A 21,655-nucleotide genomic window follows, 5' to 3' on the forward strand; every position below is an offset into this window, starting at 1 on the left:
AAATTGAGAGCTTTCCCCCTGAGATCAGGAACACGACAGGGGTGTCCACTCTCACCACTGCTGTTTAACATAGTGTTGGAAGTCCTAGCATCAGCAATCAGACAACAAAAGGAGATAAAAGGCATCAGAATTGGCAAAGAAGAAGTCAAACTTTCACTTTTCGCAGATGACATGATACTCTACATGGAAAACCCAATTGACTCCACCAGAAGCCTTCTAGAACTGATTAGTAAAATGAAAATCTTAAAATATGGCATGATTCCATATGTGAGAGATCAACTGCAATGCGTATAAACACTATTTATCCATTAAACATGTGCTTTTGAATGCTTATTGTGTTTGCATTGCTATGCCAAGTGTGACATAATTCATGAAACCTCACTCATGACAAACTAAGGCTTCATCTTTTGATGACAGCAACAGTCAATTTGACTTTCCAATTTATTGTCAACTTGTAGTTCCACTGGGTGATTTCTTTAAATAGTCCCAATATGAAATGCCTCTGAATACTTTGAATAAGAAAACAAGTTTTTATTAAGGGACCTCAAAAATGTGCATAACAAAAAATCATCTAATTTTATAAACATGCAAGTACTGAATGTACTGAATTATCATATCTAATGCTATCAGAGGGTTTGAGAGGAAATCTGGCTTCTCACTAAAGCCTTCCGGAAGTCCTCCTTCCAGTAAAGAAAATCAGGAATAAAACCCAGTCCTCAAAAAAGATATTTTTAAAAAAACTGCTGGATCTCAGTTCCCATGTTGGAGGTTTATTAAATTTCTTATATACCTCATAATCCTTCTATAATCACCATGTGTTTTATTCAGCTCTTATGCCCACCCAGTTCTATTGCCAATTTAAGTAATATTTACCTTAGCTTTAGTCAATATTTGACATTTTTAGTAAATGTTATACTATTATACTTCTTAAACATTTATTAAGCAGTAAAAATTGAGCCTTTACCTCATTTCGTATTTATCTTTGAATGGGCTAGGTCCAACACAGATAAACATAGCAGAATTCAGAACTTTTATTTAGATGGCTGACCAAAGGTCATTCTGCATACTTGACAATGTATGTGACCAAAGCCTTTGCACAAAGAGAAACCAGGAAGCCTACTTATTAATCACTCCACCAACTCCAACCCTTGTTGGAAGAAACTAGTCAGTCTTAAATAAAAATTGCAGATTAACTTTTAACTAATCTTTTAAAATAATTTTTTAAATTTTTTAGAGAGAGTGCACAAGAGAAGGAGGGAGGGCAGAAGGAGAGAGAGAGAGAGAGAGAGAGAGAGAGAGAGAGAGAGAGAGAGAGAATCTTAGGCAGGCTCCATACTCAGCATGGAGCCCAACGGGGGGCTCAATCCCACAACCCTGGGATCATCACCTGAGTTGAAACCAAGAGTCAGATGCTCAACTGACTGAACCAGCCAGACTCCTGGTTTTGAATTAATGTTGATGCACATGCTGAGTATGTCTGTACACCCACAGCAACTTAATACCATGAATGAGTCCTCATGTTTTACATTCCTTTTTTAGCAGATGAAATTCTGAAAGTACAGAACTCTTCCTCCTGTAAGCACAGGGAGTCAGCCTGTGTGTGGCCAAAGTAAGTTCATAGAAGGTGAGCATGGAGAGGTAAGACTAACTTCTTTGACACCTGTAAGCTCTTTGAATCCCACCAAGAAGGAAGGAAGGAGGAGGACCCTTTAGGGAATAGCCTGGGTATGTGGAACCTGAGCTCAGTCATCCTGAAAATATTTATGGAGCATCTACTATGTGTTACTGTATGCCAGGCACTGTGCCAGGGGCTGATGTTATGATGTTGAACAGAACAAACCAGATTTCTGCTGCCTTGGGGAGAGACAAAAAATAAGCAAATAAGTATGAAAAAAATTCAGATCTTGAGCATCACAATAAAATTTTTTGAGGATTCTTTTTTTTTTTAAGTTTCATTTATTTTTGAGAAAGAGTATGAGCAGGGAGGAACAGAGAGAGAGGAGGACAGAGGATCCAAAGCAGGCTCTGTACTGACAGCAACGAGCCCAATGTAGGGCTCAAACTCATGAATCATGAGATCATAACCTGAGCCAAAGTCGGACACCCAACTGACTGAGTCCCCAGATTTCCCACAAGAAATTTTAAATAGGATAATTTGATAAGAGTTAACTGGTATCTCAAGAAAGTCAACTTTCCTCCCTATTTGTTTATGGTAATTATATATTATTTAATAATAAGAAAAAATGCTATTGGGGGAAAGTAGTTCATATCTTTTAACATTTGCAGGCATCAATCTTAATAAAATTCTAAATGAAAGTTCTCAAGAATGTTGAGATCATGCTAAATGAAAACAAGCAGAATATGAAATTTAAAATAATTGTGCTTGGGGGTAGAATTATTTTTTGATCTATTCTGCATTTTCCAAATTTCCTTTCATAAACATGAGTTGCTTGTATGATTTTTAAAAAAACAACTTGAGGGGCGCCTGGGTGGCTCAGTCAGTTAAGCATCCAGCTTCGGCTCAGGTCATGATCACACAGTTCGTGAGTTGGAGCCCCGTGTCAGGCTCTGTGCTGACAGTTCAGAGCCTGGAGCCTGATTCAGATTCTGTATCTCCCTCTCTCTCTGACCCTCCCCTGCTCGAGCTGTCTCTCTCTGTCTCTCAAAAATAAATAAAAAACATAAAAAAATTTTTTTTAAACAACTTGAGACTTTAAATAAAATAGTTCTTTCTCCCCTCTCCACTTTGACACCCTCAAAATGTTTTTCTCCTTCCCATTCTCCTTCACTGCAGAGTCTTCCCAAAACCCTAACCTTTGCTTCAGAGTATGTGCATGTATAAACCCTTCTATCTTACTGCAGAAGACAGACATATCTGTGGACATATCTGTAGGAGTGACCATGTAAGCACCAATGAGCACATAGTATGTAAATCAGTGGCTGTGGATGCTGACTTATAATTGGCTGTGTATCAGCCCAGAGACTGCACTGAACAATTATGACCTGGCTAACACATGAAAGGGAAAGGCAGGCAGTGGAGGAAGAAGAAAAGTGATTTCAATATCCTGGAAGAAGTGGAATGGCCCTAGCAAGAGGGCACTAAAGAGGGGAAAGGTAAACATTAGCCATGAAACTCTGGAGGAGAATGGCTAAGGTTCTGAAATTCAGAACTGTAAGAGGACAGGTGTGGGTAGTGCCACAGATCAGATTCCCTGGAAAACAGATTCTGAAATAGGGATTCGCAAGCAGGCAATCTGTTGATGTTGGGGGCTGAATTTATGCCCCCCCCCAAAAAAATATAAGCTGAAGACTTATCCCCCATACCTATGCATGGGACCTCATTTGGAAATAGGATCTTTGCAGATGTAATTGATTGGGATGAGATCACACTGGATTAGGATGGGTCCTGAACCCAATGTAGCTGGTGTCCTGAGAAGAAAAGGGCAATTTGGATGCAGCCAGGGAGAGTGCCATGTGATGCTGACAGCACGGATGGGGGTGACGCAACTCTCTACAAGGAATGCCAAGGACTGTTGGCAACGTCAGCAGCTAGAGAAGGGCTTGGAAAAGATCCTTCCCTAGAGCCCTGAGGAGGGAGCAGGGGCCCACCAGAACTGTGAGGGAATAATTTCTCTTGTTGTAAGGCACCCAGTTTGCTATGCTTTTTATGGCAGCTGTCAGAACAGGATGGAGCTGGGGAGTGCTCTGAAGAGCTGCACACGGTAGGGAGTGAGGCCGGCAGGACACACAGGTATACCTTGGACTTTGATGCCTTTGCAGAAGTGGCCTCAGCCCTGGGGAGCTCTGGTTTTGGAAAGACTCTGCAGGAATGCCCCGAATAGAAGCAAAGGGCCTTTGAGTTTCCAGCATATGCTTGTCACTGGATTGAGGCTGACACCAGGAAGGGCTGAAACCTTGGCTCAAGCAACCCTCTTCTCTGAAGGCAGGTTCCACACCACCCATTACTGGTGGTCTTTTGGTCTGAGCTTGGAAAGGATGCAGGGACCCAGTAACAAGGGATCCATTTCTTTAAGGATCAACAGGTTCTGGAGAGAGAACCAGTGGCAAAGGAGGGATAGAGTGAACAGAGAAAAAAAGATGGGGCTTTGAACTTGAAGAGACTTAGGGACCTCTGGTCAAACCTACAACACAATGTTGGCTCCTCCAAAAGCCACACTTCTGTGGAGGGACCCTTTCCCTGGAAGATGGAGATATTCTTCCATACTGTCAGCTAATGACTTAGTTTTTCCACTGGGTCAAATAAACCTTACTTTTTCACTCTGTTACTTAATTATTCTCAGCAGACAAAAGATTTGCTGACTTTTATTTGCTGTCATTTTCTGTGCACCCTTTTTCCTACTACACACATTCTCTCCTAGCTCCTTTCCCAGACCACTGCTGAGACTCAGGGCCTGGGAGCATCAGGGAACACATCTCCCTCCCTCCACCAGGAAACTCTTCAAATATTTGAAGACACTTTTTTTTTCTTAAATGTTTATTTCTTTATTTTGAGGGGCAGGGAGGCACAGAGAGAGAGGGAGAGAGAATCCCAAGCAGGCTCTGCCCTCAGTACAGAATCCAACATAGGGCTCCATCCCCTGAACCATGAGATCATGACTTGAGCCGAAATCAAGAGTTGGGCACTTAGCCAATTGAAGCACAAAGGTACCTCTAAAGATACTTTTTATATCCTCCCTAAATCTTCTTTTCTCCAGGCCAAATATCCCCATGACTGGATAAACTCTAAGTTCTCATCCTGCTATACAATTCAGTTATACTTGAAATTTACCTGATCTTCTTTGCATGACAATATTTCAAACATTTATTCAATTACCATATATTGGTTAAGCATCTATTTTGGGCTAGTCATTTTGCCAGGTTCTGGGGATAAACAATAAATAAGAGAGTTCCTGCCATAAGAATTTATACCCTACAGGAGAAAAGATAAGGCAAAACCCCTCGGAGCTGACCAGTGCAGAGATCAGCAGCTGAGAGAAGAGGTCAAGAGCATTGCACACAGAGCTATACTAACTACATTTGAATCCCATCTCAACCATTCCCTAGCACTGTGTCTTTGAATTACTTAATCTCTAGACCTTAGTTCCTGCCCCCAAGCATTGCTATGAGGGATTAAATGGATTAATACCTGTGGAGTTCTGAAAACAGCAGGTGCGTAGTAAAGGTTCAGCGAATTACCCATGACCATTGCCATAGTTATTACTGTAAATTTACTGTAATGTTACCTGAGGATAATACTTAATAACACAGTAATGAAAATAATTACTGAAAGAGAGTCATCAAGGATGATTTCAGGATTCTGCCTAACCCACCAAGTAGAGGATAGAACCATTTACTGAGACAGGAACACACAAAGAGGAGCAGGCCTGGGAGAAAGTGTTGAATTAATTTATGTACATCTCAGGTTTGAAGGAATGGCAAAACATTCAAGAATAGTTGTCTAGAAGACAGTGGATATAAATTTCTGGATCTCAGGAAACAGGTATGGGTTGGAGTAAAAATTGTCAGAACCTCTCAGTATCCTAACAACTCTTGTCTGAACATGCACCACGTTCTCAGCCTCTAGAAACAAGGTGTTCAGTGCTAGACACAGCACTTCAGATGTGGTCAGACCAGCCTAGAGCACCTACATCAGGAATGAAGGGCAGTTCTTACACATGGCCAAAGGCAGCAATCATTTACAGTTGCCACTGCTATGCAGGGTGCAGCCTAGGAAGGTAGGTAATATACACTCCTGTTCTCAAGAACTTGCTGCCAGTAATCAGTTATCCCTGCGGTTTTTTTAGATCTCAATCTAATTTCCAGTAGAAACCCTCATTCTCTTGTGTTCCAGTAAATCTGGGCTTTCCTTGCCCCACCCCTGGGGTTGTCTGTAGGTTCCAGGGATTCTCAGAGGCATCCACAAGCAGGTCCTGGAACTCTGCTGTCATCTGTGCATGTTGGCACCTATTGAGATGGCTGTCAGCCTCTCTGGTCCTCCAATACAGGTTCACACGGCACCTAGTGAGCCATCCTTCTGTTCCTCTTCTCCTCCTCTGTTCCTCTCCTCCTCTTGTTAAAGTCTAGGAATCTTTCTCTCTCTTCCTCCTACCCTCTCTCCTCCCTTTTTCACCTACCCTTCACCCTATCACCCTCACTCATCTCCCGTCTCCACACTTCTCTGAGGCAGTCATGAAGAAATTCTGGGATGCCAAAGCCCTGCCTAGCTCAACACCCTTCAAAGCCATTCCTATCATAGGCCTTCCAAGGAATGTTGAGCCCCAGGGAGAAACAGGATATAAGGTGGCCCCTTATCAGAGACCAACACCATCTACTTATCAATTCCTCTCTAAAACATGTCTCACAAATAAAATGCTGCAAACTAAAAAACATCTTACTATTTCCAGATATTATTATGCCTCACAGTTCACCCTATCTCTGCCCCCTAAAACCAAGCGCATCTACCCATAGACTCCAATCATAGACTCCAGCACTCTTTTGATTCCCGTGTTTTTAGTCGGATCTCCTCTCTCGATTGCCAGTCTGTTGGGTCCATGAATTCTCTTCAATTCTGATTATCCCTGACCCTCAGAACTTAGTGTTGCCGCTCAGTCAGCTCCTCCATTTCTAGTGTCTCCTGGTGTTTCAGGCAGGAGAATGAAGTAATAAAAACCAGAGGTAGGTAGGAAGGCAAGAGAATGTCTACTGTAATCCAGGCAAGATGTGATGAAGACCTAAACTTAGGAAGGGCCAGTAGATGTTCAATTCCCCTCTCCTGAGGGATGCCAAGACCTCTTCAAGGAGCTGGATTAAAGTTATAGTGCCACAAGAAAGTCTGAGAGACTGGGGGAATCAGAAAAGCAAGAAGTAGGGTAAGAGGGATTCTTAAAGTAGTATATAGATGCTCCTAGTGGCTTTTAGTGAGACCCTCCTTCGGGCCTGGCATGAGCATCAATTACATTTAAAGAGTTGACATAGGACAGTCATGGGAATAGAGGCAATGGAGAAGAGATAGATTTACCTACAGAACCTGGTAACCAGTTGGTGTGTAGAGCAAGGGACCTGATAAACTCAAATTTCTAATTGGAATCAAGGAAAAAAGACCTTCCTCTACCTTCTGTGTTTAGTGTGACTGGATCCTGTGAATTAAACTGAAAAAAGACAGGTTAACAGGGGAAGAGGCATACAAATTTTATCTGATGTTAATATCTAAATTTTTGTACATTCGTGGAAGGCCTTATAGAAAAAAAAAATGAAGACCCAAAGAGGCGATTAGACCAAGGGGCTTATATACCATTTTAAGAAAGGACAGTAAATTTGGGGAGAAGTGGCAAGACAAAGGAAAAGAGGTTTGGGCTTCTAGTGGCAGTGAACTGTCATGTAGGGAGGTAAATAGATGGGGGAAACTAATGATAATACGATAAGGTAGTGTGATTTATAACAAGAAATATATATTTGGTCTTCTTCACATTTCTGTCACAGAGTCTCTAAACCCTTGGTATTTCCCAAGTGATGAGAGGTATAAAGGTTTCTTTTGTTGTGTTAATAAGGTGACTTTTATAGGGCACCTAAGGATGGAGTTTAGCTGCATGGGGACCCCACCCTATGATATGAGGGTTGAAACTCAGTCCCACCACTGACCTCCTTGGAGGGTAGAGTGGTCAGTAAACAATGGTTCCTGATTCAATCAACCATGCCTTTATAATGAAGCCTCCACAAAAATGAAGTGGATAGAAACAGGAAGATGTTGAGTTCAGAACAGGAGAAGTGGAAGAGGCAGAAAGCAAGAGCTGGAATTAGGGAAGACAGGGCTTAGCAAGTATGCTGACTACTAGCAAGGTCCAGAATGTGGCTGTGATATTGAAGAAGATGAAAGTCCTTGGAAGCAGGTGGGCCCAGGATCTGGGGGCTGCAAGTGTTGTATGGATTGTACACTTGGACACAGATGCTGCCCTTCCCTTCCTTTTTTAAAAAATAATTTATTGTCAAGTAAGCTAACATACAGGAGTAGATTTCCATGATTCATCACTTACATACAATACCCAGTGCTCATCCCAACAAGTGCTCTTGGGGAGTTCCAAATATGCCTTTACAGTTATGAAGCGTTTTGTTTTATAGAGTTAGAATGAAATGTCAAGAAAATTTTCTATGCATTCAGCTACCTAATCGCTCATCTCCAGCTACTTTGCCCTGATGGCTTGATCATAAGGCACAGCAGAGGGAGAAGGGTGAAGTATGTATCTTGGATCCTATCATGTATAGGAAAGTTATATCTCCTGGAGTCTATTGAGCACAGGTCTTGTAAATAATAATAGGATATATGTCTCCCAATAGATTATATACAAAATACCAAAAGTCTCTTGGGCTTTCTAGCAGTGATGTTTTTTTCTGTTGCACCTCAACCTGAAAAACTCAAATTTCATATTCAAGTCTAAGATGCTAAAGGGAATGAGAAGGGTAAGGGAGGTAGAACCAGAGGGGAGAGGGTGCTGCTGGGAGTGATCAGATTGGGGACACAAGGAGCCTAGAAGGATGAAGACAAATTGAGTCAGATGAGCCAGACTCTTGCATAGAGCCTGCTCTTCTCAACTGGGTCACTGATCTTGGTTTCCTCTCTACCAAGTGGGGATCACACCAATTTATTAGGCCTGGTTGGGTAGGTTAGCATGGGAATGAAGGTGAAACAATGGATGGGAAAGTACTTTGTAAACTCTTAGTCATTAGAGATATGTATTGTGTTTATTAGAGAAGATCTTCTGCGCCTGTACTTCAAACATTCAGCAAGTCTTAGTGGCAAATCCATGAACTCGTTGCCTATCTCTGTGCATAATCCTTCCGGTCAGCAAGATCTTGGGAAAATTGGAGCTATCTGCAGTCAAATACTCTACCTCTGAGCTATACCCCCATACTGGGCTATCTGAACAGCTGCTTGGTTCTGGTTGCAGAAAAAAGCTTCTCTTGGCTTTCTTTCTTTCTTTGAGAGACAGAGAGAGACAGCATGAGCAGGGGAGGGTCAGAGAGAGACGGAGACACAGAAACTGAAGCAGGCTCCAGGCTCTGAGCTAGCTGTCAGCACAGAGCCCAACGTGGGGCTCGAACCCATGAACCGTGAGATCATGACCTGAGCTGAGGCCGGATGCTTAACCGACTGAGCCACCCAGGTGCCCTATCTTTTTTTTTTTTTTAATTTATTTTGAAAGAGACAGAGAGAGGAAGCAGGGAAGGGGCAGGGAGAGAGGGAGAGACTCCCAAGCAAGCTCTGCACTGTCCATGCAGTGCCCAACGAGATCATGACCTGAGCCAAAACCAAGAGTCGGACGCCTAACTGACTGGGCCACCCAAGTGCCCTTTCTCTTGGCAATCTAACCTAAACCCAGGCCTGTAGGCTAAACCCAGCACCAAGGAGCAGTGGGAAAACACACACACACACAAAAAAAAACCTGAATGTAAAACACCTTAGAGTAATTTTTAATAGCCTGAAGGCAGGGGTTGCAGCTTGGAAAGAGGAATTGTCCTTGGTTGAAAACACCCTCAGATCCTCTTCAGACAACTCTCTCCCCCTATCACGAATACAGCGAATACAGCGAATACAGCGGCTCCTCTAAACTCCCCCACCCCAGGCTCCCGCTTTACCCCTGCTTCTGCCTCTTACTTGCATTTTTCATTCACGTGTGGATAATGATCTGATGCTTCTCTCCATCAGTAACCCACATGGCCCATTGCAGCACAGCAGCTCAGCTTTGAAGCTGTGTTAGAGGAAATGTGAATACTTAATTTTTTTTCCGATGACACTTAATTTTCTGGGTCACGCTGCCTTTGCCCTGAAACTATGCCTGTGTAGACTCAGAGGGGTGGCAGGAGGAGAGAGAAAGATCTCCAAGACTTGACGCCCACCCCCTCCACTCTCCTTCAGCTCCTGCCAGGTGCTTACCCAGGATATGCTTGCTCAGAAGCTGGAGTCCCTGGGTTGGTGCTGGTGCCCACTTCGTCTTTCTTTCCCCAGAATAACCATGCCCAACAAGAATGAGTCCCCAGGCAGATAAGTGGCTGATAAGGTGTTTCAGTAAAAGATTGATGTTAAAATTCCTAATAGCATGCTATGTGCTGTGGGATATTCAAGGGATATACAACCCCCCCATCTTGGAAAAGTTGAAACTCTGAGCCCAGGTGAATAGTGTTTCTTATGGTCTAATACAGAACTGGAATGAGACCTCAGGAAAACAAATTTCTAGTCCCCTGCCTTTTGGCAGGAAAAATATCTTTAATTTTTGTATAAAGCCCTCTGAGGCTCAGACAGGTTGGGTAATCTCAACTGAAGCTAATTAAACACCAAGAGCTGTGTTTCCAAACCAGTGATGAGCAAGGACAGAGGACAAAGTGGATGCCATTTATCCTAGAGAGGATAGATATACTGTTAAGAGGGAAGGAGCAAATTTTGATAAACAATGTAACAGGAACATGACAACCACGAAAGACTTCGAATGTATTAACAACTTTCTTTAAAAATAAATGTAGCAGTGTGGAAAAAGGAAGAAGCAAGAAGTGGCCTCAAGGAATGTAAAAGTACAAAGGCATATTGATTAAGACATGTAGGTAGCTGCATGAAATAAATATAAAAGAAAAACCAGATCAGGTTTGACTCTGCTGCTACAAGAAATTACAGAACAAGAAGATTTGTCCTTCCTGCCTTTTGGTCTCTCAGGCAGGCATGGTCTCTCATGTCACACGCACGCGTGCGCACACACACAGTAAGTAATGTGCATGCAGCACAAACTACCACATCAAAGCTCATAATCATCCTATTTCAAGGTTGCTACAAGTCCAGAACTTGAGACAGTCTATTTGAAGAGCTTTTCAAATGTTACTGGCTACAAAAGTCTCTGCACTTTTCTATTTCTCGTCTTTAAACTCAGTTAAAAAGTCCTTTTCTTTTCCCCCTCCCTACCTAAGATGCAGACGGGAATAGCATTAGTAGTTCTGAGATGGTGAACAGTGGTGCTGTTTCAATTGACCAGTAATTTAGATCCACCTGCTAGGCTCCTGGTAGTGAAAACACATCAGAAGTCATCCTTGTGGTGGCTCAGAAAAACTCAGATCAGTGTTGGCCATACTTTCCTTGACCCCGTAAGGGCATCCTTCTTTCCACACTCTTTTCTGATCCAACTTGTTTCTTTTAAATAGTAGACTTTGTTTTTTTAAACAGTTTTACATTTGCAGAAAAATTGAGGGAAAAGTACAGAGTTCCCATATATCCCCTCCCCACTCTCCCAGTCCTCCTATTTGTAACATTTTGCATGGGTGTGGCACCCTAGTTACAGCTGATGAGCCAATATTGATACAATGTTGTCACTGAAAGGTCATAGTTGACACTAGGGCTCACTCTTTGCATTGTATATACTCTGGGTTTGACAAATGTATAATGACATGTATCCTATGTTACAACACCATATAGAGTAGTTTCACTGCCCTAAAAATTCTCTGTGCTCCACCTGTTCACCAGTTCCTCCCCCAAACCCTAGTAACAACTGATTTTTTAGTATCTCCATAATTTTGCCTTTTCCAGAATGTTACATAGTTGGAATCATACAATACCTGGACTTTTCAGATTGGCTTCTTTCACCTAGCAATGTACATTTAAGATTCCTCCCGACCTTGTCATGATTTTTTTAAGATTCTTCCCCACCTTGTCGTTTTTTTTTTTAAATAGTCTCTACACCCAACATGTGGCTCAATCTCATGACCAAGAGCAGCATGTTCTTCTGATTAAGCCAGTCAGGTGCCCCTCTTGTTACTGTTTTTTTTTTAATGTTTATTTTTGAGAGAGAGGGTGCAAGCTGAGGAGGGGCAGAGAGAGAGGGAGACAGAATCAGAAGCAGGTTCCAGACTCCAAGCTGGCAGCACAGAGCCCAATGTGGGGCTCGAACCCACAAACTGTGAGATCATGACCTGAGCCAAAATCGATGCTTAACTGACTGAGCCACCCAGGTTCTCCTCTTTTTACCATTTGGTAGCTCATTTCTTTTTAGTGCTGAGCACTATCCTATCAGCTGAGTGTCCTGCAACTTAATTATACATTCACCTACAGAAGGATATCTGGTTGCATCCAGGTTTTGACAACTATGGGAAAAAACTGCTATAAAGACCTATGTGCAGGCTTTTTGGTGGACGTAACTTTCCATCCTGAGAAGTGTGACTGCTGGATACGGCAAGGGTGTGTTTAGTTTTAATTTGAAACTGTCAAGTACCCTCCAAAGCGGCTGTACCACTTTGTATTCCCACCAGCAATGAGAGTTCCTGTTGCCTCACGTCCTGGTCAGCATTTGATACGGTCAGTGTTTTGAATCTGAACCATTCTAACAGCTGTGCCATGGTATTTCATTGTTTTAGTTTGCAACTCCCTTATGATTCGTGATGTTGAGCATCTTTTCATATGCTCATTTGCCATCTATTCATCTTCTTTGGTGAGGTGTCCGTTTAGATTTTTTGCCCACTTTTTAATGTGTCCTCACTGCTGAGCATTAAGCATCGCTTCTATATTTTGAATACCAGCCCTTTATCAGATGTGTCTTTTGCAAATATTTTTTCCCAGCCTGTGGCTTGTCTTCTCATTCTCTAAAAAGATTCACCTATTTTTTTTTAAATCAGTGTGTTTTCTTCTCTTCCTTGTTTCCTTAGAAAAGACTTCTCTGATTGTCTGAAAACTGAAGGAAAGGAAATTTCTATCTCAAAGCTCTCAAGGCACTAGGAAGGAAGCCAGCCAAACCCAAGAGTTCTGAAACAACCCGACAATTCAAGTCCTAAAGAGAAGTGCCCATAGTAGTGGGTCCAGGAGAGAAGAGCTGCCCCCTGCACTTGCAGAGCCTAAAGTAAAGCGTCATGAAAGAAGCCAGTGGCTATAAAGTGATTAAAAGTCACAGAAAGAGAGCTCCAAGCCCAGTGGTGCGCGGGCGGGAATGTCTAGTCACCATTCCGTCCTTTCACGGGCTCAGGGAATGAATGCTGTGCCTGATGAGCAGAGGGACCAGCTGATTCTCATCAGCTCATGAACACCACACACAAAGAATTGAGAAATCAAGCCTGAGAGAGTTAAAGAGGAATACAGTTGCATTTTGCAGTAAGTCATCGTTTTCCACAGTGGACTGTATCAGAGGCATCGATGGTGTCATCCAGCACAGCCCAGACCACCAGAAGAGGCCGTGCGGGCAGGATCGCCTGCACCCACTCGCATACATAAGCACGAAACATTCAGAAAGACCAACAAAGTCTTGTACGTACCAGAAGCCCAAGAAGGGGTGATTCCAGAACAGAGGTCTGAAATACCGCCTCTACACTTCACGGTCTCACATTTGCCCTGATTACCCTGTGGAAACAGGATGAACTTGTCAGGTAGGTTTTACCCATTTGTTGGCTTTTCACTGTTGCCAAATATAGGTCCCAGGAAATTGTATTTGATCACTCCCTCTCTGGACTGTTTGAGCCTCTCTCTCTCAGACACAGTGGAACAGAATAACCCCATCTGGTCTGTCAGGAGGTGCCTATAACATCAGCTGTAAGGGATCCCGTCTGATTGGGCCATGGGTCAGGCAAGACCTGGAAGGTTCATCTAAAAGGTGAACTGTCCCCACCCAGAAAATTCAAAATTAAGTTAAAATTAAACTATAAAGCAAATGTTGGAGTGTTAAAAATAATTGTATTTCTTATTAGGATTACTTGATCACTTTTATATTTGTGTATCAAATCATTTGTCCTTTCCAAAACCTCTTTCTCCCTCTCTCTCTCTGCCTCAGCTGGGCTAACTTTAATGATAAGAGGGCCCAGCTATGGCCTGGGTCCCTTTGGACAACTAACTAAAACTCAAGAATGGGCCAGCCCAGGGGCGCCTGAGTGGCTCAGTCGGTTAAGCATCTGGCTTCGGCTCAGGTCATGATCTCACAGTTCGTGGGTTCGAGCCCTGCGTCAGGCTCTGTGCTGACAGCTAGCTCAGAGCCTGGACCCTGCTTCAGATTCTGTACCTCCCTCTCTCTCTGACCCTCCCCTCTCGCACTGTCTCTGTCTCTCAAACAAACAAACAAACAAAAAAAGGAATGGGCCAGCCCAGTGCTGAGATCCTCAAGGAGTGCTGAGGAAGGCCACACATGGACTGACATTATTAATTCTTTGCTTTTATTTTTTCATAATCTCCCCTTTTCTATCATAAACTAGATAAATGTATTATAGTGACATGATATTTAGCATGGTGGTGCTGAAAAGGGAAGGGTATCTCAAACCCTGGTAGATTTTTCTTTGCCTGTTACCAAATACTTCTTTCAAGTAGCTGACAAGTCTGTAAAAATAAAATATTTGTATCTATTAATCATAAAAACTCCTGAGCTGTCACATGTTTGGGCTCTTTTGTCATTTAAAATTTGAAATTTTTAAAAGATGTATTTTTCAACAACTTCAGGATCAGGAAACACTGACTTTCCACTGGACCTTAAAAATTGCAATTTCTTTTTTTTTTTTTTGGACAAGATTTAACCTTTAAATTGCTTTTCATATTAACTTGACTTTGTCTCCCCTCTACCCGCTCCTCCTCTTACCCTGTTCACAGTTCTCCCCGCGTGGACTGATGGTTTCCTTTCCCAGGAGCCATGATCTGCTGGGCACTGTGGTCCTCAGCCAGCCCGGGGGTGGGGAGAGGGAGGGAAGGACGGCCCTCCCTTATCATTGAGAATCTGAACGTGCACTGCAGTCCATACCAGCACAGGAGTGCATGACTCAAGTAAAAGTGTCTCTTCCTTTCTCTGGAGGTCCTCTCAGAAATAATCCTCTGTCTGGACAAATAGGTTGGTTCAAGAACTGCCCGGCCCGAATTCTGAACAAAACAGGTCAGGAGACCTGTTCTGTCTGAGGGAGCTGTTACTGGTGCTGAAGGGGACTCAGCTGATTCTAGTCAGAGGCAAGATAACTCTCCCATCAACCCCCAGGTTAACCCCAGGTCTCTCCTCTCAAGGAAAAACCCTTAATTAAGCTTGTTCCCAGAGTTACAGAACACAGGACTTGAACAATGTGGGGGTAGGGGCACCAAACCCCACACAGTCAAAAGTCCACACAGAGCTCTGGACTCCCCTTAACTACTAATAGCCCCCCGTTTACAGGAAGCCGTACTGATAACGTAACTGAACATTTTATTAGAAATGGTATGAGGAGGACCTTGGTGACTCAGTAGGTTAAGTGTCTGACTCTTGATTTTGACTCAGATCATGATCTTGTGGTTTGAGCCCTGCTTCAGGCTCTTCACTCTGCAGAGCCTACTTGGGGATCTCGCTCTCTCGCTCTCTCGCTCTCTCTCTGGCCCTCCCCCATGCCATTCTCCCTCTCTCTCTCTAAATAAATGAACTTTTAAAAAAATGTTATGGGGGCGCCTGGGTGGCTCAGTTGGTTAAGCGTCCAGCTTCGGCTCAGGTCATTATCTCATGGTTCGTGGGTTTGAGCCCTGTGTTGGGCTCTGTGCTGACAGCTCAGAGCCTGGAGCCTGCTTTAGATTCTGTATCTCCCTCTCTCTCTGACCCTCCCCTACTGGAGCTGTCTCTCTCTGTCTCTCAAAAATAAATAAAAACCATTTTCAAAAATTTAAAAATAAATCAATGAAAATGTTATGAAAGAAAATTTATTAAAAAGTTCATTTAAAAAACAGAAAGTACAGGATGCCTGGGTGGCTCAGTCAGTTAAGTTTCCAACTTTGACTTAGGTCATGTTTCTCATGTTTCGTGGGTTTGAGCCCCGTATTGGGTTCTGTGCTGACAGCTCAGAGCCTAGAACCTGCTTCAGACTCTGTGTCTCCTCTCTTTCTCTACCCCTTCCCCACTTATACTCTCCCCCCGTCTCTCTCAAAAATAAATAAACATTTAAACACTTAAATTTTTTAAGAAGTACATTTACAGTACTATGTCTATCGAAAACCACCTGCATACAAGTGGACCCATGCAGTTCAAACCTAGCTTGTTCAAGGGTCAACTGTATACTTATGACTCCCACCAGCGCTGTTGAAGAAAAAGGCAATTCTACACAAAGCTGTGGAGCAAACTAATCAGACTCAGCATAAGGTGAAAGACCTCATCCTCATTTTTATCAATTTGCTTACTAAAATTCCAATTGTTGTGACAAAGTAATTATGTAGAGGAGCTATTTCAGCTGGCATTCTAATGAAGCAGCAGCAGGGGGCTAATAATCTACTGACGTTATTGGGTAAAGAATTACAAGTTGAAGCAAAATTGTAAATAAATGTCCCACTGCTCTTACAAGTTTGAATATACTAAAATTAATGTCTAGAGGCTAGCAGTGCAATTAATTTTGATATAATGCCCAATATCGATTGTGGGCTTGCTAGCTAAGCCCCAAACAGCAAAGACCTGTGGCTCAGGAGCTTAGAGCCTGAGACACCAGACCACTGCACACAAAACTTATTTCTTAGCTAATCTCCCTCAGATCCTCTGATTCGAATGTAACTGAATGAGGCCACAGTGTCCACCGCACCTGTACTTAAAGCACAAAAGGGTTCTTTTTCGTGAGGAGAAATTTATTGTTAAACAAATGCAAATTCTACCCTGAATGCCAAGGCTAGCTAGCCAGTTGAGCAAAGGTAAGAATTTGAGCCTTCGTTTCTAAAACAGAGATAATGTTTCAAAACAACCACCAGCCCCACCAGATCATCAAAATGTAATTTTATGGAAAGCATTCTGTAACGTATACAAATGTCAAATGACTATGTTGTACACCAGAAAGAAATATAATGCTGTGTGTCACCGATACCTCAAGTTTTTAAAAATGTAATGTATAAAATGTAACTTGTATAAAATGTTGACTCTCAGTATATATTTGTGTTTTCACAGGATTCAAAAAGTGTTTGTATATAGTTTTTTTAATGTTTATTTTTGAGAGAAAGAGAGACAGAGCACGAGTGGGGTAGGGACAGAGAGAGAGGAAGACACAAAAGCTGAAGCAGGTTCCAGGCTCTGAGGCACAGAGCCTGACCGGGGGCTCGAACTCACGAACAATGAGATCATGACTTGATCTGAAGTCGGACACTCAGCTGACTGAGCCACCCAGGAGCCCCTGTTGATGTATTGTTCTAAAAGTAATTTCAATGGTCTTTATTACTGTCCCCTTGTACTGCATCAAAGCAACTGAAAACCTATATTTAATTTTAAAAAGCATTCTAAAATGTCCACGTTCTTAAGCCCCAGAGGAAAAGAAGGCAGAGCTAAGCCCTTCACAAACACTAACAGAAATGATCTCATTAAGTATCACTGTCCAAACATGTCCCCTCTTCAAACAGACCAGATAGCAAAAGACCCAATGGAGGGGCTGGTTTCTACTTTATCTCCACCTACAGGTTTTTCACTTAAGCTGAACCTGAAGCTTATGTTCTTTACAGGGTTCACTTGTTTTAGAAGGAAAGAAAAACATTCCAAAGGAATGACTTTAAAAACTAAAAATTACGGTTTAAATAATGATATCACTATTGGCCATAGCCTGAAATACACAATCAGCAACACACAAAGACCCTTTAAATGTTCACATGGATTTTCCCCCTAACTTTGGTTTTCTCTGCTCCCTCCCTCCCTTGTCTTTTAGGGCAACACAAGCCACCTCTGTTCACCGCAGTTGTAGAGAAAAACAAACCCGTAGGCCAATTAACGCAACAGGAGCTAGTTAATAATTTGTGTGATTGATTTAATTCAACAAATATTTTTGTGCATCTACTAGGTGCTTGGGATATATCAGTGAAGAAAATAATCATCAAGATTCTCTGCCCCCAGGGTGCCTGGATGGCTCAGTTGGTTAAGTGTACTACTCGATTTCAGCTCAAGTCAAGATCTCCTGGTTTGTGGGTTCAAGCCCTACATCAGGATCCGCAACTGGCAGTAAGGAGCCTGCTTCGGATTCTCTCTCTCCCTCTCTTCCTGACCCTCCCCAACATGCATGGGCCCTTTCACCCTTTCTCCTTTTCTCTCTCTCTCTCTCTTTCTCTCTTTCTCAAAATAAGTAAATAAACTTAGAGGCGCCTGGTGACAGCTCAGAGCCTGAAGCCTGCTTCAGATTCTATCTTACTCTCTCTCTGTCCCTCCCCCACTAGTGCTCTGTCTCTCTCTGTCTCTCAAAAATAAATAAATGTAATAAATAAATAAACTTTTTAAAAAATTAGCTGGAGTTCTACTCAGCGAGTTCCTCATTTTTCTGTTGGTGTGTCCCACCTTTCCAAACTTCTGCTTTTCTCTTATTAATTCTGCGTTACCCAGCCTTAGGTGAGAACTAAGGAGGGTAGAAGGAAAATTATTTTTCCTCAACTACATAAGGACCCCGATTTATCCCTCATAAAATTTTTTTTAAGTTTTATTAATCTATTTTGAGGGAGGGAGAGAGAGAGAGAGAGAGAGAGAGCAAGCATGAGTAGGGGAGGGGCAGAGAGAGGGAGAGAGAGGATCCCAGGCAGACTCCACACAGTCAGTGCAGAGCTCAATGCGGGGCTCAAACTCACAAACCATGAGACATGACCTGAGCTGAAAGCAAGGGTGGTAGACGTAACTGAATGAGCCACCCAGGCACCCCAAAATGATTTTATTTTTAAGTTATCTATGGACCAGTGTTGGGCTCAAATTCACAACCCCAAGAGCAAGAGTCACACATTCCACCTACTGAGCCAGCCAGGCAACCCCCCACCCTTCACACCTTTTCCCCTTCCTAAAGACTTCCTGCTGAGATGGTTTTGTCTTGGAGAGAGGACACATCTTTCAGCAGAACCCTGGTCCTCAGAGTGCACGTCCCATGTCTTTGAACATCAGAAGATGAGACACGGTTTAATTTTTCAACCTTGCATAAATCACCCTACAAATCTCCATTTATTGCCGCCTTCTGTCCTTAACATTTAACTTGGAAAAGCTTTCCAGTGCTAACTCTTCCTTCTTATTTGCAGAAAAGATCTTCATTTTGGAACTTCTTGCTCTCAGATGAACATTGTAAACTTTACCTTTCTGTTGGCTACAAAACTGTTGACTCTTAAAAGTGGCATTCGTTTTTGGTTTGGGCATTAAACTTTCTCCTCCAGCCACACTTTCATCACAATTATGAACTTTACCAACCAAGACGTTTCCTCTTTCCAATCCCCAGTCCGTCATCCATCCACCATTTACCACCCCTCTCACTCTCACTTCCCAGGCCCTTTTTCTGTGCCCTCTAAAAAGGGCAATAATTTCCCTGTTATAGAAAGGGGCGGATCCATCTATGGCTCATGTCTACCTTTTACTTAGTAACTTCTTTTCTGGGCTGAGTCATTTTAAGCATCATTACCAGAGAAGAGCTAGAGCTAATATTTTATAAAACACATTCACCTAAATGTGATAGGGATGATGCCATTATTTCACCAAATTTTATTTTATTTTTCTCTTTCTGGGCACTGCATTTTCCAGCTTACCTTGCAATTTTATTGAGGACCCTATAGCCCAGTACTGGGCAGTGGGGGAACAGAAGTGACATAAACCACTCCCAGGTCTGATATCATGGACTTCTACATCCTCTCTTCCCTGTCTTCAACAATTTTGTAGGCTGCCTGTTGAGGCTACATCACAAAACAATGGAAATATGGATCCCCTGATCTCCAGAAAGATAAGTCCCATTGACCCACATCTGAATCTGGTTTGGTTGTGCTAAGCCACAGAGGCCATGGAGTTTCAGGGGTTGTTTCTATTACACAATCTAGGATATTCCATTACCATATTCCACCCTATTTAATTCTTGTTCTACTCCTCTATCTCCCAAAGCACATTTCACGGATGGAAAATCCAGGGCTCACTGAAGCCTGTGGTCTTGCTAAACTAGCACAACTAGGAAACAAGACAGGCAGCTCTCTGTCCTCTCCAGACCAGAACTACTGCCCTGCTTCTGGGGCTCTCTATATACATTTTCTGTTCTTTGTCATGTAGGGAAGGGAAAAAACCTTTTTTCCTCCACCATCCTATGATCCCAGCTGGGGTCCTATAAGTTACATTGACAAAAGACAGGTTAACAAGAGGAAAAGAAAACTGAAGTTTATTAACATGTGCGTTGTGTATACGCATGGGAGCAGAGAGGAGTAACTCAAAGAGGCAGTTAGAACTTGGGCTTATATACATCTTAGCAGAAGAACAAATAATTTTTAGAGAAGTGATAAGACAAAGGAAAAGGGCTTTAAGTTGCTAGGGTAGCAAACTGTGGAAAGGCAAAAATTAAGAAACTAATGTGAGATAAAGACTAGTTAGTAAAATTTGTTATGCAGATGCCTCTGGTACCATCTCTGGGCTAATAGGGGTCTAGAGTTGTCTCCAGTGATTAACGTCTGTCCTTCTCGATAGAGGGGGGAACAGGGGACACCTCTACAAATTTATGACCTGTGTTTAGGTAAATACAGGGAGGGCAGAGAGCTTTTCTTGTACCGCATCTGCCTTTTCTCAATTGCCTTCAGCTCAAAGTAATTGTTATTCCAAAGTAGTACATTTTGGAGTGACACATTCTGCTACCCTTCAGTAGTAGTCTACAATTTTTATTGGAACATTCTTCTGCAATTATCCTACACTTAAACTCTTCAGAAAGGTCATTTGTAAATAACCATTACTCTTTAATGTGCAAGAAGTGATAGAATGGGCATACCGCCTCTGTGGCCTCCTGGGGAGCAATGGCAGACTAGCTCATGTTTGGTTTATACAACCAAAATAGTTGCAAGTTTCATGCTTCCAGCCAATAAGACAAAACGAACAAAAAGCCATATTTTACAGCCAGTACTATAAGGAAGAACCAAAATAAAAGTCACCAGATGCTGTCCAAAAGGACTGAAGAAAATCATCACAATTCAGTCTTCTCTTATACCATGTTGTATGGAACCTGTATGTCATCTTGTCATTTTTGTGTATGCTGCCATTTAAGAATAATGACATCTCCCAAAAGACATGGGGAACATAGTTTTCCGTGTGTGTGCATGCACATGCCCAAACATTAGAGATGACTTTGCAAACATTCTTATATCTAGTCTTCCCTCCCTCTACCAATAGCACCACCATCTACCAGGTTATCAAAGCCAGAAATCTGAGTGTGACCCCTGAGTCATCTGTTCCCTTCACCCAACAGCAAGCCCAATAATTCTTCCTCCAAAATAATCCTCATCTCTGACCTCTCCTATCCATCTTCAATGTCACCTCATCTCTTACCTGAATTGATGAGTAGCTTCCGAACTGGTCTCCCAGCTTCCAGTTGAAATTTCTATTACTCCAATCTCCTCAGCAATGTGATCTAAAAACATAAATCAGATCATTTCATCCTTCCACGTAAAATTTGTAAGTCTCCTATTGCTTAGAATAGGATCCAAACTCTGCACTATGGTCTCCAGGAGTCTACGTTACCTGGGGTGCCCATCTCTCTGACCTCATCATATAGACTTGTTCCTACTCAGTGACAGTCCTTCCAGCAGCTCCATCTCACCCTTGCCTTTGGATTTGCTCTTGCCTCTACCTGGAATGCTTCACCCTGGCTGCCCTCATGGCTGGCTTCTTCTAATCCCTCAGGTTTATTTCTAGTTGTCACTTCCCCAAGGAGGACTACTCTGACCACCTTCATGAAGAAGGTCCTTTCCCCATTATTCTCTAGAATA

At 42.6% G+C, this 21,655-nt stretch overlaps 1 long non-coding RNA gene across 1 annotated transcript in view; it reads right to left on the reverse strand.

Moving 5' to 3' along the window:
- Positions 1–21,655, reverse strand: part of LOC115296699 — a 41,587-nt gene that overhangs the window by 5,254 nt on the left and 14,678 nt on the right. The window contains exon 3 of the long non-coding RNA XR_003911008.1: positions 21,216–21,297. This is a non-coding gene — a long non-coding RNA (uncharacterized LOC115296699). The remainder of the gene's footprint in view (positions 1–21,215; positions 21,298–21,655) is intronic.

The sequence above is a fragment of the Suricata suricatta genome, chromosome 7 (assembly GCF_006229205.1).
Source record: "Suricata suricatta isolate VVHF042 chromosome 7, meerkat_22Aug2017_6uvM2_HiC, whole genome shotgun sequence".
Taxonomy (NCBI): Eukaryota; Metazoa; Chordata; class Mammalia; order Carnivora; family Herpestidae; genus Suricata; species Suricata suricatta.